Here is a 17,290-nt window from a genome sequence, read left to right as displayed (position 1 = left end):
CTGTGTTCGACCTTGGGCTTACTAGGCAACTAGTAGGATTTAACTTGGATCTTGTTGAGAAAAAACTTGCATGCACAACACATTTTCCACCATCGCATTCATTACCATTATTTTCATCGCATTAAATAACGTATCAAGTTTTTTGGCGCCGTTGCCGGGGCTACGAAAATACATTGTGCTAACGGTAATTTTTTGATTTTCTTTGCAGCTTTCAATCTCTGGCGAATTACGACTAGAGATTGAAGAACGTTTCGATGAAGATTGAGAGACTATCGCCAACAACAACAAGATAGAACTCCAAGAATGGCGGGACAATCGAAGAGAGGCCCAAAATGCAAAATAATATAATGGCTTACCCCATTCTCCTAGAAAATGACTGCAATAGACCCATTCGGGACTATGCAATCGCCCAACCTATATGATTTCTCCCCAGGAATCATGAGGCCAGCGCTGGACGGATCGAGGTTTGAAATGAAATTGGTTATGTTGCAGATGATTCAAATGGCCAGACAGTTTGGTAGAAGGCATGGCGAGGATCCGCACGCCCATCTCCAGAGTTTTATTGAAATCTGCAACACTTATGTGTTCCCTAACATTTCCGCTAAGGAGGTTCGATTAACATTGTTTCCATTTTCATTGTGTGACCAGGCACAAAAATGGGCTTATTCTCTCGAACCAAGGGAGATTACATCACGGGAACAAGTAGTGGAAAAGTTCATGAAGAAATACTTCCCTCCAACGGAGAATGCAAGAATAAGGAAGTTAATTACGAATTTTGAACAGGAAATTGACGAATCGCTCAGTGACGCATGGGCGAGGTATAAGAGGCTAGTAAGAGATTGTCCGCATAACGGCTTACCAGATTAGTTACAGATGGAGATTTTCTACCACGGACTAGACCCTGTATCGCAGACGGCTGCCAATGCGACAACAGCTGAAGGTCTGCTAGATAAAACATATGAGGAGGCGAAAAATATACTTGATCGCATTTCCAAAAATCACGAGCACTAGAGAGAAAGCGATCAAAGATTAAGAATTAAAGATTGTGATGCGAACAATGGGGCCATCGTATCCCTACAAACCTAAATGAAGGCAATGATGAGTTTGATACAAGGCATCACAATCAAAACATGGGAACACAAAAAGGGCAGGTCAGCGCAATTGCTCAAACGACCATGAGTTGTGTCATCTGTGGAGAAGCGTATTCGATGGAAGAATGCCCAAGGAATCCGCAATCAGTATGCTTCATAAAGAATAACCCTTTCTCTGATACGTACAACCCCAGGTGGAGAAACCACCCTAAATTCACGTGGAAAAATTAGCAACACAATTTTCAACTAGTGGCGCAAAAGGAAGGGCCATCAGGATTTTTCCTGCGAACACACGGTCAAACGTATAACCAAGTCAGTAGTTCACAGGCACCGCAATCTTCATCCTTAGAGAGCTTGTTGAAGCAGTACATTGAGAAGAATGAATCAATGCTTCAGAATCAAGCGACGTCCATCCGAAATCTTGAAATTCAAATAGGACAGATTGCGGGCAAACTAAAAAATATACCACAAAGAGCGTTGCCGAGCTCAACTGAGCTCCCTCGCAACTCTGGGGGTACAAGAAAGGAACAATGCCTAGCAGTCTCTTTGCTAAGCGAAAAAACGATAGCGGAAGTAGGGGAGGAACCCATCATGACCAACTCGAATGCAGTGACAACCGAGGACTTGTTGACATATGATTCAGAAGAGCCCAAGAAGATGAACCCAGAAGTTGTGTCCACCTTTAAGCCTCTAGAGCACAAAATAGAAGCACAGCTACCACCATTCCCGCAAGGATTGTAAAAGAAACAAAATGATGAAGGAAAGATCGTTATAGTGGCAGTAACGCAAAATATTATGATCCCACCAAAAATGTGCGACCTAGGAAGCTTCACGATACCTTGCTCAATTGGAGGGGTCGACATTGGTCAAGCACTATGCGATCTTGGGGCGAGTATAAACTTAATGCCGCTGTCAATCTTCAAACGATTGAATATGGGAAAACTAATGCCCATGATGGAGACTTTCCTACTTACGGATAGATCCTGAATACAACCCGAGAGAGAGTTGAAAGATGCTGCAATCTCAATTGACAAATTCTTCTTGCCGGCAAACTTCATCATTCTGAACTATAAAATGAACGAAGATGCGCCCATCATATTGAGACGACCATTCCTCTCGACCGGTCATGCTCAAATTGATGTGCACAAGGAGGAGATTGTAATGAACGTCAATGGGAAAAAGCTTCAGATTAAGGCAATCAAGATCCCAGAAGACCGAGAAAAGAACAGAAAGCTGCCTTGGATGTGAAAAGCACAAGATTGAAATAAGCAGTCCCTGCATTACTATGTGAATCAAACTCATAAGGGACGCAATCCTTTTGGAATATCCTTTTTTCTATCAATGATTCATGAACTTTCGTTACCCTTCTTTTATTTGTCACCGTATGTTTGTCTTTTTGCTTTATATATATAAAAAAAATGCGACCGTGGTGAACGATTGTGGTAAATGATTTTGCTAACTCTGTTTTTTTATTTGATCCTCTGAATGTTTTCTTTGCAACGATCATGGTGAACGATTGCGGAGGCGCTACACGAAAGACACAACCAGCTTATTCCGCCACCGTAATCTAAGAAAGTAGTTCGCTGCAAAGAAGGATGTGATCACACATAATGCAGGCGCCAAAGCAAATTTGGGGGTTGTATCTTTCCTTGACTTTGTTTCTTTCAAATTTCGCTCTATCGCATATCATTTTTAACTTTGATAATTTTATCATCGCATCCTCTTTAGTCGACGCAATCATTTAACATTGATTAATTTAGTAAGTCCGCATTATTTCTCTTTGCCAATTATGATTTCAATGATGAAACACATGCCTTTATTTTTTCGTATATACTAGAGTCAACTTAATTTTAGGATAGTCATCTCATGAAATATTTCTAGAAGTTAGTGATCTACTAGCTTTCTTTCAAACCGACTTTTTATGAAACTTTCTAAAAGCATCACATGACTTCTTTCAATCTTTCAGCAATGGGGACATTGCTGCATTTAAATTTGGGGTTGCAGTATTCATTTTTAACCTTGCTATTTTTTAGGCTCTACTTCTATAAAAAAAAAATCATAACATTGCGATCGGATCCTACTCGTAGTTGGATGTCCGCATGACACACGTGGGAGCAAGCCAAAACAAAGGTAGGAATCGTGATCAACGCATAAATAAAATGATCGAAACTCCGCTGCTAAACGAGCATGAGTTTAGACTGAGAAAGAGCGTCTTGCTCGTAGTTGGATGTCCGCATGATACACGTGGGGGCAAGCCAAAATGAAGGCTAGGCACTTGGATCAGCGCAAGGTCATAGAAAAAAATATATGTCTAAAATACACATGGATAAAAATAATTTGAAAATACCCCAGTTGGAAAAGTTTTTTTTTTTTTTTTTTTTGTGAAATAAATCATGCGATGCCCTGGAAATAAGTAAAGTCTTTTTGAAAGTTAAACTTGCGGTCCTTAAATTTTAAAAATATTTTAAGAAGAGACCTGGATAAGAATTAAGGAGATTTTGGTACATAGGATTTGAATAAGCCAACCTTGAGAGATCTAGGAAAGAAGAAGGCGAACGACTTGCTAGAGAAAATCTTTAGCTTATGCTTGAGGACAAGCATTGTTTTAAATTTGGGGGCGTGATAACGGTCAGAAATGCACGTTATTACAGTGCAAAGTTATAAAACAATGAAGGATTGCGATGGTAAAAATATATGAAATTGCGTCCAAAAGTGTTAAGTTTATAACATTGCGATCGCATGCGTCCATCGCATTAAAAACAGTTAACTTATGTATTTTGTGCAGAAAATGAATTGGCGCAAGGCTGAATTGCGATCCAAAGAAATTAACGTCCGAGTGCATTAAGAGATTGCGACCGGAAGGCTATGTGATCATTTGCATTCGTGAAAATCTGCCCAAGAAGGTGGCCGCATAAAGCTGGCGCATCAAAGTGTAAGCGTAATAAATCACGATAGAACAGAAAGCTGATGACAGTCGACGCCGAATTAAGTTGACAAGCCGTTAACGACACTGTAGCAAGTACACTCAACTTTTTAGTGATAATTATTTGGCGCATGAGACAGAGAATAAATACCATCCCATCAGTGCAATCATAAGAGAGGAAGCTTTTCACCTTGAAGCTCTATAAATACCGAAGGCCACTTTCATTGAAGAGTTCACTGAGTTTTAGAGTTCACCATATAGACGATAGTTAGCCTTGTTCTTAGTTTTCTTATACTTAGATGGCGGAAGCGAGAGAAGGGGAGAAGATGCCGGAAGATCGTCCTGGTCAGCTCGAGAGAGTGCCAGGGAGCATGAAAAAACAGAGAGAGGGCCGATTCTTGTAAGAACAAGAATATCTTTTGAGCAGAGGAGAGAAGAATAGTGTAAAAGCCTTGGGAAGCAAGAAATTGTTACCAGGCTCTTTATTCTTATTTCACATTGTCATTCTGTACTTCAAATATATATATATATATATACACACACATATATATAAACAGAACTTTCATTGCTACATTTGTTCACTCTCTTTAAAATACCCATGAGTAGCTAAAACTATCGAATGAGTTGAGAAGTACTTAGTTAACATGACCTAGGATCTTCATTGCATGCGATCATCTTGTCTTATGTTGCGCTCATCACCCTTTAGAGCTACTCGCGAGAGAGTCTAAAGAAATAACCTAAGACTTGAGAGAGCTAGGTTAGAATCTAGACTCGAGAGAGCAAGATTAGATCTGCATAAGCAAGATATAGAGACTTAGAGATAAGCTCTATTTGCCAACATACATCGCATGAACCCTAGAGATAGGTTATGGTAGTATGCGGTTGCCTTGTATATGTGTTTGTCATTCGTCATCGCGTAGACAAGAATAGAGGCTTAGATATAAGTCCTATAGACATCATCGCATACATTACATGCGTTTTAAAACTAGAAGCCATAGCATTTGCATTGAGAGATGATTTGCTATTGTATGTATGTAGCATGATCGCATAACATGAATGCAATCCTAGGAAGTATTAGCTAAACCCCTTCTCAACCCGTTCCCTCACATACTCATCACATTTTTCGTATTATTAACTCTTTTCTCAACTCCGTCGCATACACTTTATATTGTAAACAACAAACCAACCAACCACTTAATTTATTTGTTATCGCAAAATGATCTAAAATTACCATCGCAAACTGTTTTCCTTAGTCCCTGTGTTTGACCTTGGGCTTACCAGGCAACTCAGTAGGATTTATACTTGGATCTTGCTATGAAAACTTTCATGCACAATGAATTTTCCACCATCACATTCTTTACCATTATTTCATTGCATTAAATAACGCATCAATGCGATACTTTCGAGAGGACTTATGTCTAAGTCTCTATTCTTGCTCACGTGCTCCCATGCATAAACGAGATGACCGCATACCACTGTATCCTACTTCTGGATGCATGCGATGTGATCGCATACTTTCATATCCTATTTATAGGGTGCATACGTTGTGTACTAGCAAACAGAACTTATTTCTAAGTTTCTATTCTTGCTTATGCGTTCCAATCTTACTCTCTCAAACCTAAATTTGGTTTTTAGACTACTCTCTCAAGTATGCCTAAATGATGAATGATGCACTCATAAGACAAGGTAATCACATAAAGCATGGTTGACATAAGATCATTCCTATCTCTAGGAACACTGCTTACTTTGCTTAATGTGTTCAACTACTTACCCTCTCGAGCAGTTAGTCGCAGCTGATTTTGCTCGTAGATAAGCGTTGCGCCTCACACTAAGCAAAGAGGAATTTTCTCACAACACTCGCGCAACGCACACCTCTCGGTGGGTTGGTACATGCTACATATGTCTATACCGCATGATTAAGTATGCGATACTCTAGCAATCTTACTTAGTCGTTGCAATGAAAGTAAATGATGGTAAGAAGAAGTAAATGAAGATGGAATCGAAGGAAATAGAGGAATGCATTGATCACAAAATGTATTAATCTTTTAAGCCAGAATGTAATACAATACAGAGATAGAAGAGATATGAAGGGCCAGATGGGTAATGTCTTGCTTCCCACAGATGTGTGTCAAGGCTACCGTGGTGCCATGGATGGGCGGTGGAGTAGTCTCTCTCAAGATCTATCTTCGACGAGGCTTCGGTCGTCACTCAGATTGGTTAAAGGAATGAAGAACTCTCAAGAATATCTTCTCACGTGTTCGTTTGGATCACAAGGATCTGCTCGAAGGCAGAAGCTCGAATGATTTCAAGTTGTGCTCTAATGCTTCTATTTATATAGCTCGATCGCCGACAACATTAATGGTCCTTCTCTAAAATTCTGCAACTAACGACGTGATGGACCTGCTCTGATTCCCTGTTGTTAACGGCGTGGTAGGTGAAATGTCAACATCATCTTTTGATACTTCTGAGGTGTGTGTTCATGCTTGGTTTCTGAAGTACCATCGCATTCCACCACCCTTGCGTTCATCCCTTTATTATAGTTATTACTCCGTAGCCGCAACATCTATGCGATGGACGCATGCGGTTGATGGCCGCAACATCCATGCGTCGAACGTATGCGATCGTGTATGCAATGCCTCTGCGATGGCGAGATTCACCTCATGCAATTGATTCCTGCGTTAGCTACAAAAATAGACATTTGGACGCAAAATAACGCATAATAGTAGGTTAGCCGAGATTTTCATTGTAGGTCGACGCAAGCTCACTTTCTCATGAATTCTTAGTATAATCGCTGCATATTCTTCTTAACAGCCTTTATAATTCTAAATAAAAGTCCTATAATAATGTACATTTCTGCCCGTCATCACACCCCCAAACTTAGAATCATGCTTGTCCTCAAGCATGCTTTATACTTGGGAAATTCATAATTCACCCTCTGGCTTTCCTTTGTGATGACCAACCTCTCAGAATATAACTTACTCATATCTCTAACCTTAGCAACAATGCTCTCCTTAAACCTTGGCTACTTCTTCAAAGAGATCTTTTCTAAGCTTAAATCTGGCAAGCCTCTGCTAAAAATTTTTTTACTCATGCTCTGCAACTTTGCTTTTAGCTTTTAACCATGAGCTCATTTAAAACAATTCATGCTCTGCGATTTATTATTAACATGCGGCGTTGAACCTAGTTACACTCTTCGTTTTGGCTTTCCCCCACGGGTGTCATGCGGATAGCCAACCTCGGTTGCGTGCCATATTCAAACCAACTCTTATCTTGGCTTAATTTGGCTTGTGCTAGATAGAGGAGTTGCACTTATGCGTTGATCTTGGCCACTTACTTTCGTTTTGGCTTACCTGCACAGGTGTCATGCGAAGTATCCAACTACGGGTAAGTGCCTTTCATAACTTAACTCTTATCAGCCTGAGTTTCCCTCTTGCGCTGACAGTGGAGTTTTTATTCCCGAACAGTTTTTTTTTGTTTTAAATAGTATCGCAATGTGATAAATGCATATTTTTGGGACCGCTGCCACCCCCAAACTGAGAAATTGGCAGCGCTCTCATAGAAAAGCTAAAGACAAACTCATCAAGAATGCAATAACAAATGTTTGAGCAGAGGTTTACACATAACAAAACTTAGACTGTCAAACCTCGAAGAAGCTATTAAAAGTGAGGTGAGCCTTCCGATTTTTAGTTAGTAGATGTAGTGAATTATACGTACCATCATAGATGCAATGCAAAGGTAGGAAAGCGGACAACAAAGTATTTCAAAAGGATAATGCATAAAAGATAACAAGAAAAGAGCCTTTGCGTAGAATAATACTTGCGACCATGCCTTAGAATTCATGCGGTCAAAGCCATGTGTTGTATGATGGAGAGGATTCTTCCATTGTAACTGCGCACTGAGGAGAATTATTGTCGCACCTACAAGGAGTAAACACACCACATCCAAGAAAGTAGCTGCATATCCAAAATAACAATAAAAATAAACTAAACTAGAAAAGAAGGATAAAGATAGAGTAGAAGATGTCCCTGGAGAAATTGAGTGAGGCCACTGCAAGAAGTCTTCCATGCAGGAGATTAATCTCAACTGCTTGGATCAAGAGAATCACCCTCACCATTGAAACTTCTGGCAATTTTTGGACGCATGTTGGTCGGCACGCGTTTATAACTGCCTTCAGCTTATGCGACTGATTGCCTTTCTGACTTCAGGTCAATACTGGCTTTTGACGCATCGCCTACACTTCAAATATTGTTTGCAACTTGGTCGCACAAGCTACAATACTCCTAAGTTAAAAAGGGTGCTTGCGAAAACACAGAACTTAATAAACTATTAGCTGCCAAGTCCTCGTCAATGACTCCAAAAACTTGATGCGTGGAAAATGGAGTAAATAAATACGCGTTCATTTTTCGTTCTCCGTGCGTGCTGGTCATGTGTTGGACTAAGGGATGTGCAATATGCGTCTAAGAACTTATGCAATGACCATGCGTTTTTTGCCACAAGTTTTCTTGCTCTATCGCCAAGTATAATGAGATCACAAGTTTCTCAGGTGATCCGAGGTCGAACTTAGGGACTTGTAGCTAAATGTTATGAAGTAATGTGTTGCGGCAAAGAATAAAAGAATATTGAAGTTAAGGGCTATGCACTACTCCTACTCCTAACTAAATAGATCAAGCAATGGAAGTATGACTATGAGAGTTAGAGACACGGCAACTGTTGACCCGTAATAAGATGCATGGGAAAATAGACAAAATGGCGGGGATGACTTCATCGCATCAATAAGCTTGATCGCAAGGGTAACCCCAGCCAATACAAGCTATGTGATTATGCTATACATACTTGTTGAAGACGCATGCGATGTATATGCGATACTGTCGAGAAGACTTATGTCTAGGTATCTATTCTTGCTCACGTGCTCCCACGTATAAACGAGATGACCGCATACCACCGTATCCTACTTCTGGACGCATGCGATGTGATCGCATACTTTCATATCCTATCTATAGGGTGCATACGCTATGTACTAGCAAATAGAACTTGTTTCTAAGCTTCTATTCTTGCTTATGTGTTCCAATCTGACTCTCTCAAGCCTAGATTTGGTTTTTAGACTACTCTCTCAAGTATGCCTAAATGATGAATGATGTGCTCATAAGACAAGGTAATCACATAAAGCATGGTTGACGTAAGATTATTCATATCTCTAGGAACACTGCTTACTTTGCTTAATGCGTTCAACTACTTACCCTCTCGAGTAGTTAGTCGTTGCTGATTCTGCTCATAGACAAGCATTGCTACAGCCTCACACTAAGCAAAGAGGAATTTTCTCACAACACTCGCGCAACACACACCTCTCGGTGGGCTGCTACATGCAACATATGTCTATGCTGCATGATTAAGTATGCGATACTCTAGCAATCTTATTTAGTTGTTGCAATGAAAGTAAAGGATGATAAGAAGAAGTAAATGAAGATGGAATCGAAGGAAATAGAGGAATGTTGATCACAAAATGTATTAATCTCTTAAGCCACAATGTAATACAATACAGAGATAGAAGAGATATAGAGGGCCAGATGGGCAATATCTTGCTTCCATCAGATGTGTGTCAAGGCTGCCGTGGTGCCATGGATGGGTGGTGGAGTAGTCTCTCTCGAGATCTATCTCCGACGAGGATCCAGTCGTCACTTGGATGGTTGACGGAATGTAGAACTCTTAAGAATATCTTTGATAACTGGCAGAAATGCCCGTTATTATAAGCCTTTTATTTAGAATCATGAGTACTAATAAGTAGAAAATGCAGTGATAATACTTAAAATTTGCGAAAAATCAAGTTTTGTGTCAATTAGCACCTAAATCTTCACTGACCCCAATATTATGCGTTACTCCATGCCAAAATGTCTATTTTTGTAGCTATCGTAGGAATCAAATGCATGCGTTTGAAATAAGCAATCACAGACAACGTATGTGCTGAAGCTAGGTGATCGCAAAGACAAATGCACGCATTGAAGGTTGGATCGTATGCGTCCATCACATTGAAGTTGTAGTGATTGTATGCGTCCAACGCATGGAAGTTTCTGTGATCGTATGCGTCCAACGCATGAAAGTTGCAGTGATCGTATGCGTCCAATGCATGGAAGTTGTGGTGATCGTATGTGTCCATTGCATGGAAGTTGCAATGATCAAGCGAATGTGGTGATCAATTGGAAATTGCGGCCATGGAGTGATGACCATAATAGAAGGACGATCGCAAGATGGGTAGAACGCGTTGATGCTTCAGCTGAATCAAGCTCGAACGCATACCTTGAGAGTATCAACAAGATAAGGTGATGTGACATTGCCCATACCGCGACAAAAGCATTAGTGAACCATAACGCAATCATTATAGCTGTCGGCGTTTAAACTCTATAAATAGCCTTTTGGACCTTCATTTCAAAACATCGAAATTTTTGCCTCAAGGTAGAGGTTTGTGATCACAGATGAGAGCTTAAAAGAGATTTTCAGTGAGAATTCTTCATCTCCACATCCCAGACCGAGTGACGATCGGAGCATTCGCCGGAGATAGAGCTTGAGAGAGACATCTCCACCATTCAACCATGGCACCACCAGCAGCCTTGACGCAGAGTCCTTTCTTTCTCTTCTAATCTCTGTGTTGTATTACATTTTATCTTAAGTTATTAAGATAATTTGTGATCAATGCAAATCTTAACTCCTTCATTTTCGTCTTCTTCATCATCTTCATCTTTATCATAGTTTATCTTCAACGTTTATTTATCAAAGAAAATCACATGCTTAATCGTGTAGCCTAGAGATAGGACGCATGAAGCAACCCACCGAGAGGTGTGCGTTGTGCGAGTATAGTGAGTTAATCCTCTTTGCTTGGTGAAAGGCTGTAGCAACGCCTGTGTATGGAATGTTGCATTGCTTGTCTATAAGTTAAATAACCGCGTCTAACTGCCTGAGAAGGTAAGAGATGGAACGCACTAAAGCAAAGTTCGCATTGTTCCTAGAGATAGGCACAATCTTATGCTCGACGCAACCATGCACTATAGAGATATAGTCATGTGACTGACCACCGAGAGGTGTGCGACGCGTTAGTGCAATAAGCTGGGATTACTCGAGCGATTTGAGATGATAAACATTACTATGTGTTAATGGTTGTTGTGTCTCTACTTATTCTCATTGCAAGTCTTCTATTGCTCAATCTGTTTAGATAGAAGTAGGAATAGTTTGTACATCCATTAAACTTCCCTTTATTTTTCTTTTCATCGCCTCAAATGCATTGCTTCGCAAGAATTATTGAGTGACAAGTCCTTGTGTTCGACCTCGGATTACTTGAGAAACTTGAGTTAGCGTTATACTTGGTGCAAGCGTAAGAAAACTTGTGATAGGAACACGTGGTCATTGCATATTAGTTTAACGCATCTTCATTCTGACGCATGACCTCAGACGCATGGGTGCAAATGCATAAGCCATGTCAAACGCATGAATTCATGTACAACCCCATCCATCCTTAATAAATAAATAAAGCAATCCATTCCTAAATAATCAACAATCTTCTCACGTGTTCGTCTGGATCACAAGGATCTGCCTGAAGGCAGAAGCTCAGATGATTTCAAGTTGTGCTCTAAGGCTTCTATTTATAGAGCTCGATTGCTAATAACATTAATGGTCCTTCTCTAAAATTCTATAGCTAACGACGTGATGGACCTGCTCTGATTCCCTGTTGCTAATGGCGTGGTAGGTGAAATGTCAACATCATCTTTTGATACTTCTGAGGTGTGTGTTCATGCTTTGTTTCTGAAGTACCATCGCATTCTACCACCCTTGCGTTCATCCCTCTATTATAGTTATTACATCGTAGCCACAACCTCTATGCGATGGACGCATGCGGTTGATGGCCACAACATCCATGTGTCGAACGTATGCAATCGCGTATGCAACGTCTCTGCGATGGCGAGATTCACCTCATGCATTCGATTCCTGCATTAGCTACACAAATAGACATTTGGACGCAAAATAACGCATAATATTGGGTTAGCCGAGATTTTCATTGTAGGTCGATGCAAGCTCACTTTCTCATGAATTCTTAATATAATCGCCGCATATTCTTCTTAACACCATTCATAATTCTAAATAAAAGGCCTATAATAACGTACATTTCTACCCATCATCACACCCCCAAACTTAGAATCATGCTTGTCCTCAAGCGTGCTTTATACTTAGGAAATTCATAATTCATCCTCTGGCTTTCCTTTGTGATGACCAGCCTCTTAGAATATAATTTACTCATATCTCTAACTTTAGCAGCAACGCTCTACTCAACCTTGGCTACTTCTTCAAAGAGATCTTTTCTAAGCTTAAATCCGGCAAGCCTTTGCTCAAAATTTTTTTACTCATGCTCTGTAACTTTGCTTTTAGCTTTTAACCATGCGTTCATTTAAAACAATTCATGCTCTGCGATTTATTATTAACATGCGGCGTTGAACCTGATTATGCTCTTCGTTTTGGCTTGCCCCTATGGGTGTCATGCTGATAGCCAACCTCGGTTGCTTGCCATATTCAACTCAACTCTTATCTTGGCTTAATTTGGCTTGCGCTAGATAGAGGAGTTGCACTTATACGTTGATCTTAGCCACTTACTTTCATTTTGGCTTACCTGCACGGGTGTCATGCAAAGTATCCAACTCAACTCCCTAGCCGCAACCTCTATGCGATGGACGCATGTAGTTGATGGTCGCAACATCCATGCGTCGAACATATGCATCACGTATGCAATGCCTCTACGATGGCGAGATTCACCTCATGCGATCGATTCCTACGTTAGCTACAAAAATAGACATTTGGACGCAAAATAACGCATAATAGTGGGTTAGCCAAGATTTTCATTGCAGGTCGATGCAAGCTCACTTTCTCATGAATTCTTAGTATAATCGCCACATATTCTTCTTAACAGCCTTTATAATTCTAAATAAAAGGTCTATAATAACGTACATTTCTGCCCGTCATCAATGAACTAATTGTGCAAGGAATAGTAAAACTCCCTGGATCTTTGAGCCTTTGTGGCAACTTTTTCTGCAGCACAACATCATACTCTTCAGTCATATCAATCATTTCATATTTCTTAAACTTATTATTCTTTGATAGAATATCTTTCATGAATTTCACATAATTAGGCATTTGTTCTAAAGCTTCTAAGACTGGAATATTAATATGCAACTTCTTAAAAAATTGCTCATCTAACATCTTTTTCTGGAACCTTTGAGGATAAGGACTATTAGGCACAAAAGGTATATGTTTAGAAGACTTACCTGAAGATGATTCTAGTTCACTTACCTTTTCCTTTGGTTGCTCTTCCTTAACAACTTCCTCAGGTTCTTGTATTTCACTAGATTCATTATTAAGCTCACTTCTTTTTTAAGTGGTTTATCATCATCGTCTTCCCTGAAACAAGTGGCCAACTTTTTCCCATTCCTCAATGTCAAGGCTTTATATTCCTCCTTTGGTTTCTTCTCAGGAAAACTGGGAAATTTACCTTTTTGCATTGTCTGAAGGGAAGTGGAAATTTAATTAAGATGCACTTCCATGTTCTGAATTGTCTTCTTATGAGCTTAAACTGTGGTTTCTAAATTTGTAACTCTTTCTCTAGACTCCTTTACAAATTCAAACATTATCTCCTCTAAAGATGAGTTCCTCTCTACATTTGATGATTCTACTTTAGAGAATCTAGGTGGTGCTTGCAAAACATTCTTATTGTTAGCATAATAAAAATGCTCATGATTTCTTAAACTAGGATGATAGTGAGTAGGAATTTGTTAGTGGCCCCTCTTTGTCAACATAATTGGCCATCTCACTTCTTATGCATCCCAAACTTGTTGAGATTCTGATGCTAGGTTGCTTGAGAAGCTATTGATGGTGAATTTAATGATTGTCCACCTACAACCAATTTAGACAAAATATTAGCAATTGCGGTCAATTGAGCCTAAATAACACTTACTTCGTCAATTCCATACACTTCGATAGTTTTGGTGGTTGAATCTCTATCACTTGGTCGATTATAACTCGTAATGGCCATGTCCTCCAAGATAGCATAAGCCTCATTAGCAGTTTTTCCAATGATCGATCCCCCAGTAGTAGCATCTAGAATGGATTTAGTACTACCATTCAACTGATTGTAGAAGAATTAAATTTCCAACCAATTGGGATATCCATGTTGTGGACATCTCCTTAATAAGTCCTTGTATCTCTCCCAACATTCATATAGATGTTCATCGGGCTGTTGAAGAAAAGCTAGAAACTCATATCTCAATTTGGAAGTTTTGGTAGGCGGAAAGTACTTGCTTAAAAAGACTTGAGCTAGTTCATCCCATGTTCCAATGCTCTCCGATGGAATTGATTAAGCCAGATCATTTTAGCTAGGGAATTGGAAAGTCAAATTGAGTGATGTTTGATTGAATTGCAATAAAACAAGATAATATGACAAGCAAATGTAATTTCAAAATTAAAGAGTATTCTACGGTGTCAGTTTTTATTACATACTTCATGGAACAATACTTTAAGTCAATCATGGAATTAAGCAACACCATTTATCCAAGTCTAGATACTAAATTCTGGATTATTGTCTTTTGAAAACAATTCTTTCACATGCAAACCTAAATGATAACTAATGTCGTGATATCAAATTTAAACTCATGGCATTAAACATTATCATCATCAACTTTTATTACTCTCCTAACTGCGCACGTGATAGGTTAATGACAATTTAATGTTACAAGTTTGATTAAACATGAAATCTACCGAATTGAACATTGAATTTAGTATTTATTTATGGTCAATCAATATAAATTAAAAATAGTAATATTTAAAGATAAAGAGTTATGCAAATCAATAAAATTCCTAAGTATTAATTCAAATTCATATGTAAATACAAAAACATCGTAAAATAAAGAGTCTAGCCACTAATGGTTCTAAAAAGCATATTTACATACAAAATTGATAGCATTCAAAAGATAAAAATAAAGAATAAGAGAAAACCCCGTCTGGAGTGTTCCTCTTTGGTAGAAATTGCCACTCTTCTCTCTATTAGCATGTCGGAAAATTGAATAGTCTCCACAATCATTCTTCAATCTCTATTGTTGGCCAAGAATTCTCTCTTTTGGTCTCGAAATTAGGTTTGTATGTCTTCCAGTTAGGTCAGAAATGTCCTCTTAATGTTTAGAGACGTCAAAAATAATTAGAGGCTTAGAAATTTGGAACAAAATCCTTGCCAAAATTAACAGATTTTTCAAATAAGGAAAGTCAGCGTCGCGATGCTCCGATATAGCGTTGCGTTGCTGGTCTGATTTTGTCATAGCGTTGCAATGTTGAGATGATGCAATGCTGCCTCCTCAAGTGCAGCTACTACCTTCGAGTGTTTATCGCCGCCTCACATCATAGTGTTGCAATGTTACGACTAGTGTTGCAATGCTCCCTTGCCTTTTGGTTTCTTTAGCATTTTTCATCTCCTTTCTTCACTCCCTTTGTTCTATTGCTTGGTTTTGACTTCTTTAAGTCTAATTTAGTCATTTTTTTTTGCTTATTTTGAGTATAGTTAACTTCTTGGTCATAGAAATCACTAGCAAACACGTCAAATCTAATAAAAATATATTAAAAAAACCTAAATCTAACCCAAATAATGCACATTTTGTGTGGGTTTCACTCACCCGTCCAACCTCAAACGACAGCGATAGCCCACACGTGGGGGAAAAATTCTACTACCACAACAAACTATATTTTGCAAGCTCACTAGGAAGCTTAAGTATATAAAATCCTTCACACAAATCAAATCTTTCCATTTGGGACAAGACACTTTTATAAAAAAATATTTGTGGTTTTTACACAAATAGCATGTTATAGCATGTGAGTGGCCCAAAAATAAACTCCCCTTTTTGCAGACTCATGATTCATGTTATAGAATGCATAAATTTGTGTTTCTATTATGCATGAATTTGTGTTTCTACTTGGACAGTTTTACTATGAAAAAATGATTTTGTTCATGAGTTTTCCTCAAAATTTAGTCATATTTTATTGAACGAAGTTTGCTGGAAGGTAATTATGCTTAAACATTGATATTTGCTAATTTGAAGATAATTTGATGAATTTTGGCAGTTTTGGCAACTTCTACAAGATTTTAATCTAATGCGCCAACAGCAGTCTGATGCGTAGTATTGGGCCCTAAAATTTCAGATTTCGTATAACTCAAGATTAGTTCCAATTTTCTTGAGTATATCTATTGGCCAGTTCCGATTTTCTCGACTATATATGTTGGTCAGTTTTTATTTACCTCAAAGTCGCTCAAACCTTGAACTTCGATCTTCCCCAACCACTTTAGGGCTAAGGGATGGAAGCCCTCCAAATCGAGATGAACTTCTCAGCTGAACCCAATTTCTTTACCATTGTTTCTGTCATTTTCCAACAGTCACCTTGGGTTCGTTTTCACGTTTCAAGTCAGAACCTTACGAACGGAAGTTCCTCTAAGGTGTCTTGGCTCTAGGATTTCTCATCCCACGGAAGTACCGAGGAATAATTTCCACCTCAGAAAAGGGGAGATTGTCTTAGGAAAAGGCTTGGAAGTTGAAGATTTATCTCAATTGGAGTTGGCAATCTTCTAGCATTCTTTTCATTTTGTGTATTCATTATCGTCGTTCTTATCCCACTCTTTTTAAATGAAATTTATTGTAGCAGTGACTTTTGATTTAATGAAGAAGTTTATTTTTTCAATCATTTTGAGCTAAATTCTTTCTAGAGATTCGACAATGTGAATGCCCTAGGGTTTCTATGGCTTAAATATTGTTGTGCTTGCACCACTTTGCTGTTATTGCATTCTTTTTGTTGACTTTTATCGAAAGTTTTGGTAAATTAACTTGATCACTTAATTTAAAAAACTAGTAAAGCTCTAGTATTGAGAAGGCTAGGGTGTCAACGGATCTCAAAAAGGGATATGTGTCCAAGAGCCTAGGAATAGAAGGGTCACGTCACCTTAGGAATAAGGGACACCATAGGATAAAGAAACTGATTTTAATTAATCTAGGACTCAACTACCCATGGGGACATTATGTAGTAGTTGCTTAGAACACCTAAAGGAATTGGACACCAGACCGAATAGGTGTAGATTTCTACCCATGCATATTTCATTGTCATGTTATGATGTGACAACATCACTTTTGCTTTAGAGCCCAAAAGGTTGAAACATTGTTAGCCCCGTTCGATCATCATTATCTACTTTGTTAATTTAAATTTCTGTTCTCTC

General features: G+C 38.9%; 2 non-coding genes across 2 annotated transcripts; one reads left to right on the top strand and one right to left on the bottom strand.

The window, feature by feature from the left end:
• Window positions 1-750: 750 nt before the first annotated feature.
• LOC120069402 lies at window positions 751-857 on the bottom strand. Its single transcript, XR_005479523.1, has one exon. It is a non-coding gene; the product is annotated as a small nucleolar RNA R71 (small nucleolar RNA).
• A 13,349-nt stretch (window positions 858-14,206) lies between these two features.
• Window positions 14,207-14,314, top strand: LOC120069401. The gene has a single exon (XR_005479522.1). It is a non-coding gene; the product is annotated as a small nucleolar RNA R71 (small nucleolar RNA).
• The last annotated feature ends 2,976 nt before the right edge of the window (window positions 14,315-17,290 follow it).

Source organism: Benincasa hispida, unplaced genomic scaffold (assembly GCF_009727055.1).
Source record: "Benincasa hispida cultivar B227 unplaced genomic scaffold, ASM972705v1 Contig384, whole genome shotgun sequence".
NCBI classification, from domain to species: Eukaryota; Viridiplantae; Streptophyta; class Magnoliopsida; order Cucurbitales; family Cucurbitaceae; genus Benincasa; species Benincasa hispida.
This window is presented reverse-complemented; position numbering and strand designations above follow the sequence as displayed.